Source organism: Oncorhynchus keta, chromosome 14 (assembly GCF_023373465.1).
Source record: "Oncorhynchus keta strain PuntledgeMale-10-30-2019 chromosome 14, Oket_V2, whole genome shotgun sequence".
Lineage (NCBI taxonomy): Eukaryota > Metazoa > Chordata > Actinopteri > Salmoniformes > Salmonidae > Oncorhynchus > Oncorhynchus keta.
This window is the reverse complement of record NC_068434.1, coordinates 18783105-18790757: the sequence shown is the minus strand read 5'-3', so window position 1 is coordinate 18790757 and position 7653 is coordinate 18783105. Positions and strand designations below refer to the sequence as shown.

The 7653-nt window shown below is 42.8% G+C and overlaps 1 long non-coding RNA gene across 1 annotated transcript; it reads left to right on the top strand.

The window, feature by feature from the left end:
• Positions 1 to 882: 882 nt before the first annotated feature.
• On the top strand, positions 883 to 7438 carry LOC118394200 (uncharacterized). The gene is made up of 3 exons (XR_004827682.2): positions 883 to 3282; positions 3445 to 3506; positions 4806 to 7438. It is a non-coding gene; the product is annotated as an uncharacterized LOC118394200 (long non-coding RNA).
• The last annotated feature ends 215 nt before the right edge of the window (positions 7439 to 7653 follow it).

Genomic DNA, 7653 nt, shown 5'->3' with positions numbered 1-7653 from the left:
CAAAAAGTTATTTAGTCTGCCTGGGAGCAAGACATCCTGGTCCGTGACTGGGCTGGGTTTCTTCTTGTAGTCCGTGATTGACTGTAGACCCTGCCACATGCCTCTTGTGTCTGAGCCATTGAATTGAGATTCCACTTTGTCTCTGTACTGACGCTTAGCTTGTTTAATAGCCTTGCGGAGGGAATAGCTGCATTGTTTATATTCGGACATGTTACCAGACACCTTGCCCTGATTAAAAGCAGTGGTTCGCGCTTTCAGTTTCACGCGAATGCTGCCATCAATCCACGGTTTCTGGTTAGGGAATGTTTTTATCGTTGCTATGGGAACGACATCTTCGACGCACGTTCTAATGAACTCGCACACCGAATCAGCGTATTCGTCAATATTTTTTATCTGACGCAATACGAAACATGTCCCAGTCCACGTGATGGAAGCAGTCTTGGAGTGTGGAGTCAGCTTGGTCGGACCAGCGTTGGACAGACCTCAGCGTGGGAGCCTCTTGTTTTAGTTTCTGCCTGTAGGCAGGGATCAGCAAAATGGAGTCGTGGTCAGCTTTTCCGAAAGGGGGGCGGGGCAGGGCCTTATATGCGTCGCGGAAGAGTAACAATGATCCAAGGTTTTACCACCCCTGGTTGCGCAATCGATATGCTGATAAAATTTCGGGAGTCTTGTTTTCAGATTAGCTTTGTTAAAATCCCCAGCTACAATGAATGCAGCCTCCGGATAAATGGTTTCCAGTTTGCAAAGAGTTAAATAAAGTTTGTTCAGAGCCTTGATTCTCATCACATTCCTAATTTAACCTCACGCCATACCTTAACTCAATCACTCTCACAGATCAGATCACAGTTGACCATGGGAGGGGGGGGAGTAATACAGTAGGGATTTCTGAGGTCATCTTACTTATCTGTGGCTTGAGTAAATTGTGTTCTGACCACCGCAGGGGCAGTGTGTGTCTAGTAAAAGGGCTTGTTGTTCTCTCAGCCCTATACTGGGCCCTCACACACACACACACACACACACACACACACACACACACACACACACACACACACACACACACACACACACACACACACACACACACACACACACACACACACACACACACACACACACACACACACACACACACACACACACACACACACAGAGGGACAGTCAGATGGGCCGTGGCCCGAGACTCTTTGGCCTGTGGCTATAGACCGCGTGGCAATCGCCTCCCATGGACCCCTTTATAGGAGAGAAGTGCAAACAGAATTGACCTGAAGATGTTATTTTCAGAGGTCTGTTGACAGAGCTGAACTATCTATCTGTTGCTTCTTTATTCAGTCTCCGCAGGAGGCTCCATAAGCAGGTTGTCTGTAGCCTGGCAACAGGTTAGACACAATTCAACTTGTTCACTGTATACTTGGAATTAATTTACAGCATAATATGGCTATATACTAACTAGATTTATATTTTTAAGAGGCTATTGTATTATTGTAAACAATCCTCCTCAAAGCAATGTTGTGTCTGAACAACAAATTGTGTTGTTGTGTAATGTTTTTTGACGATGTCCATGAGAAGGCAGTAAACAGGAAAATGTGGTGCACAAGTGCTGTTCTGTCTATTCCAAATGTTATGGTCATTTGTCAAATGTTGAGTATTGAGAGGGCTGTTTTGGAGAAAAAAAATGTTGGCCTCGGGGTGGTAACTGTTGGTTATCTAGATGCACACTGCACAGGCAATAGCCTTATTCATTTGTGTTTTTTAGTCAGGCAGCACTGCAGACAACCATAGCTCTGACGGTCCTCCTCCTTCTTGTCCATTAATAATGCAGAGTGTGGTTTTGAGAGATGATGAAACAGTAAACAAGATCGTTGTCCATCCAGAGGGGTATCCTATGAAGCATGCTAGATCTACTCAGGATTTTCTAAAGCTAATCAGCTTCACATCCCAGCTCAGTTTTCATCCGGACCCATTCACCTGCAGCTAACTCTAGCCGGCTTGTAACTGCGCGTGCACGTTGAGAATGCGCGTGCATAGGAGAATATCAGACATTAAAACAAATACCAAAGGCAACAAAATAACTATGACATACTGTATGAGTCAGTGATGGGACCAAATGTACTTTTCCATGCCTACTTTGGGCCTTTGAATCCTCTGGTCACCGTGTTAAAGAAACAGCATGTTGTAATTCCTTAAGCTAACACCCAGGAACCTGTGTAGTGTCCTCCATGGATTTAATGGTTACAACAGCAACTCAATTTTGTTGTCAAATAAAGGAAGGTTGGGGAAAAAAGGCATGGCCTTCTATCAGGAAAGAGGACACATGCTATTATTAACAGTAGTAGAGCCATGACAGTGAACAGAGCCAGACCTGTGTAGGGGCCTTTTACCCCCCCCAACCAGCCACCATCTTCTGAAAAGTGCACAGCGCGAACAGAGGTGGGGTTGATGCAGGGACCTGCTTCCACCACGACTAACCACTACATGTCCAGGGCCATTACTTATTTATAAGACATGCCTGGTAAGTGCCATAGTGGCCTTGCGATTTTTCCTCAGTGCCATAAGGGCACTTTCATACACCCTGTTTACATTTCAACCACTGGGAGAGGAGAGCGATAACAACAACAAAAAACACCCAATTAGTTACAGTGTCCAGAGCAAGGGCCGAAACCTGGGCCGACGAGATGACTCCGATAAATATTTGGATGTGTTATAGGACTCTACCCTGTGCTGGTCAAGATCAGGCTTATAGGAAGTGATGAATGAACTGCTTTCCCATAGGTTCAGTTTCCCTCTGAAGTCATTTCGGGAGTAAAAAAAAAAAAAAGCTTAGTTTTACCATCATTGCTAAATTTACGTTGGAATCAAAACGATGAAGTGATTAATGAAAAGGTTCTATTTTCTGAGAAAGACCCTGCCTGCGTTCCTGTCACGCCCTGGTCGAAGTATTTTGTGTTTATCTTCATGTATTGGGTCAGGCCAGGGTGTGGCATGGGTTTTTGTATGTGGTGTGTAAATATTGGGATTGTAGCTAGTGGGGTGTTCTAGCAAAGTCTATGGCTGTCTGGAGTGGTTCTGAATCAGAGGCAGGTGTTTATCGTTGTCTCTGATTGGGAACCATATTTAGGCAGCCATATTCTTTGAGTTTGTCGTGGGTGATTGTCCTTAGTGTCCTTGTTCCTGGCTATGTGTTAGTTTACACAAGTATAGGCTGTTTTTGTAGTGTTTGTGTATTTAGATTCGTGTTACGTTTGTTTATTAAAACATGGATCGCAATCTACCCGCTGCATTCTGGTCTGACTCTCCTTCACACCAAGAAAACCGTTACAGTTCCCTTTGCATTGTCTATGCTTTTGAATGATTTGACCTCTTTCTCTATCCATTCTTTATACTTTTGATGAGGGAAGCAAAATTATTTTATTGTTTATTAATTTATTGTTCTTGTTTAATTATCAGAAATATGCAAGAGACTTCAATGGTATGCTCATAAGAGATGTGCCAGGTACAGAAATTATGTGGTAAGTGTTGTCTTTCAATTCTGTATTCGCTATCATTATTTCTAATACATGACTATTTGTAGAAATGTAGACTGATTTATTCATTCTACAAATAGTCATGTTCAAGGGGTGTCTGTATTGTCCAATTCCGCATGTGATTTGTGTCATTTTACATGGTCATTTTGTCCATCAATTCCATGTCATTGTACCTCTAACATCATTACTTCCAATAAAAGCATTGCAAGCAGCAATATCCATTTCTAAGGTAACTGTGGAGTGTGTGGGGGCTTCATAAATTTGGCACTTTGTAAAACAACAGTCTTTCCCTGCTACAAGGCGAAGTGGGGGGATTCTTTGTTATCAAGTCAACAAAGAAATGTGACAACCCTTTTGAGTCCTTCATTCCTTTGTGTAAAGTAATACAGAAGCAATTCAAATGTGTATTGAGGGTGCAAAGCCAATGGCTTATTGGCAAACTAGGGTTGCAAAATTCCAGGAACTTTCAATAATTTCCCTGGTTTTCCAGAACTCCTGATCCGGACTTCCTCCTGATTCTGGGACTCCTCCAACTGGGATTTTGGGAAAACCAGGGAGTTTATTGAACGTTTGTGGAATTTTGCATCCATCCTAAATCAAATATGATCATTTCAAATGTAACCTGCCTTTGCATGAGACCACATCTGGTATAGTTGTTAGTCTGCTGAACAGTGGTGGTCTAAGAACCAGGTTGTTGAATCTTCAAGGGAGATACAGTATATGCAAAATTGGGTCATAGACTGTAAAATGTTGCTTGTAGTATATGACTGTTTATCAAATAAATAGTAAAACACACAATAACAACACATCTAAATGCTATTGAGGGGATTAACAGGTGTTGATAATTGTTTTTAGGGTGGAAAAATATCTTAATACATATGTAATACTTACGTGTATATCAAAATGATTTGTATTTCTGTAAATATTTCAGTATGTGTAGTTAACATTGTGACAGACAGTTGATGTAGGTCAACTTTTCCTTTAGTCTTGTCTCTCAGTCTCTCAGCAGCCTCAGCCATGCCCTGTCTGTCTCAGGACACCGCTAAGCTCAGGCCTGCCAGTGTCACCAGGGAGACACACACTCTGAAAGAAGCTGTGCCAGTCAGATCTCAAATATGTCACTATACTGCACCGCCTGCTCTCTCAGTCCTCCCAAGTCCTCCTGGCCTCCACACCCTCAAAACCACCACCACTCATAGATACAAATCTAACCATGCTGCTCTGGGCTACCATAACACATACCAATGTCTGTCTCTCTCGCTCTCTCTCTCTATCCACCTCTAGACGGACAGGGGTGGGCTGCATTGGACGTGTGCCACCGGCATCTTTGCCTGGGCCATCTGCTTGGCGAACCCTTGGAAGGATCGCCACGCATCTGCCAACATTGCCGGGGGTGTCATGGGGCCGTCAGGCGTGATTGATCTGGTCCATTTAGTCGGAGCAGCCAACATAAACACCAGGCAGGCCACTACTCAGCCTGGCCAACTGGCCCACACACAGGCCCAGGCTCTATCTCTGCCCACTGATCAGTCAACATGCCATCGCATGGCTGGTCCTCTGTCACTGCTCACTCCTCACTTGTCTCATTGTCAGGTTATTGCTTGACTATAACCAATTTTTCAGTTGAAAATGTTGTTCTAATTCAACTATACTTTGAAATATGATATATTCATTTGAATATGATAAAATAATCTCCAGTTATCAGCCCAAACAGTAATTGTTCTAATATTTTTCATAATTCATGTTCAGTTTGATGTGATACGAGCCCTTATATGTATTGGATTATTCCATATGTGTTTTGCTCATCATGGCCCATTCACCAGTGGAAACATCAGAAGCAAGGTCAAACAATACTATAAATGAATACTGGTCAGAGAAGAGTAGTGGCTTTTTATCTGACCTATAAAACGGGGATAATTCACAGCACAGATATAGAATGTAATTCATCCAGTCCTCCAGTCTCTTTTTAAATGTTTTTATTAGTCACAGTTTAAATGATACTTAGAGGAAATAAAAAAAGAGCCATCATCCCTACTGGTTGCTAGAGTTTGATTTTATATCCTATTATTGTCACCTATTTCCCATCTTATGCATATTCCATCCTCTTTATTGTTTGGTCTGTATTCTGGTGCAACTCATCCCAGGGCCGAGATTGCATTGGTGTTTGGTTCCCTGAACAGAGAGATCATGGCTACAGCCCTTCATCCAGTGGCTATTTGTGCTCTGTGTGTATTGCATTACTTTGAAATTCAGCTCGGCCAAAACTCTGACTTCTCAATGCTCCCTTTTAACAAGACCTGTGTTAGTCTTTGGGATTTGCCCACCGCCAGGCTATAAGGTTTTCCTTTACTGCTCAACCACATCACATAGACTTTTTTCCTCTTAGACGTCTGACTGCCGAAGAGAAATCGATTCTCGAGCTGCTCCATTTCACTACATAAATATAAATAATTGTTTAACCGTTAAAAGTCATGTAAGGTTTACTTGATTTGTTGATATAGATGTGACATTTAGCTGAAAGAGACGCTAGGTTTTAATTGAAAAATGAGAAATGGACTTGGGTGTGTCCATGCAGACTAAGTGGAGACTAAAGAACTCTGGGAAATTGTTAAGAGCAGGGAAACTTGGATGTCCTCTCAGTTAAATATTTTAAAAGAGGAGAATTTAAAGCTTGTTCTCTCAATACGTATCTCTCACTCTCTCTTGCTCTCTCTCTCTATTTTTCTCAATCTCTCCCTGTCTTTCTCAAGCTTTTACAAAGTGCCTTTGCTGAAAGAGGCAGAATGGAAAGGTTAGGTATGTGTGTATGAGTGTGTGTATTTTCATGTTATGAAATATCTCTTCAATACTTTCACAAAGTGTCTCTATGTGGTGGATGTGGGTATATCCAGTGATTAAATGAGGACACGTAGTGGCACAGTGGTCTAAGGCACTGCATCGCAGTGCTAGCTGAGACCCATGGGGCGGCACACAATTGGCCCAGCGTCATCCGGGTTAGGGGAGGGTTTGACTGTCAGGGATGTTCCTATCCAATCGCGCACTAGCGACTTATGCGGCGGTCGCCAGGTGTATGGTGTTTTCTCCGGCACATTGGTGCAGCTGGCTTCCGGGTTAAGCAGGCGTTGTGTCAAGAAGCAGTGTGCCTTGGCTGGGTTGTATTTCGGAGGACGCACGCTCTCGACATTCGCCTCTCCCGAGTCCGTACGGGAGTTGCTGTACTGTATGACCTTGAATCTGATGTTTCCACTGGCGAACCAATTGGATACCATGAGATTGAGGAGGAAAAGGGGCAAAACAATTACAATAATTGATGAGGACGCATAAAGTACATCATAACAAACTCTTTGTAATTAGGTTGAATACGGTTAAACCTGTAACAGACACAATGGACATAAGGAAATAAGTCATCATTAATACATACAGTATATTAGTTAAGAGCATCTTCACTTCCTCTGTCAGCGCTTGAGGGCCACCAGGGGGCCAGCCAAGCTATACCATGGGAAAACTTGACTAAGGAGAAACTGGCCTGGCCAGGAAGTATGTGGGAGCGTTGTGACAGTGTGGGGCTTTTCTCGAGTGAAATAAAAGCCCATGCAGCCCCAGAGAAAAGCCCACCGGTAAAGACTGAAAAGCCCACCGGTAAAGACTGAAAAGCCCACCGGTAAAGACTGAAAAGCCCACCGGTAAAGACTGAAAAGCCCACCGGTAAAGACTGAAAACCTCACCGGTAAAGACTGAAAAAGCCAGCGGTACAGACCAAAAAAAAACATTGGTACAGACAGAAAAACCCACCGGTATAAACAGAAAAACCCACCGGTACAGACAAAAAGCATCCTGGACATTTTTGTTGACGTAATAAGGTACTATTTTCTTCTTTGGCCACCTCCCTTTCTGTTTTTATTTTGTGTCTGATCAGTCTGGAACATTATACCAAGGTCAATAAATGGAATAGAAGTTTGTGGGAGTTTTGTTAAAAAAAATAAAAAAAATTAAAAAAAATGTAATGATGAGAGGATTTATCTCTATTTAGATGCAGTAGGTAGAGGAGGGTGTATTGGCAAATGTCTTTCTTTCTTATGTGTTTAGCGCTCCAAAGCGTGTCAGCGAGTAGTTTTAAGCGTGTCTCCATTGG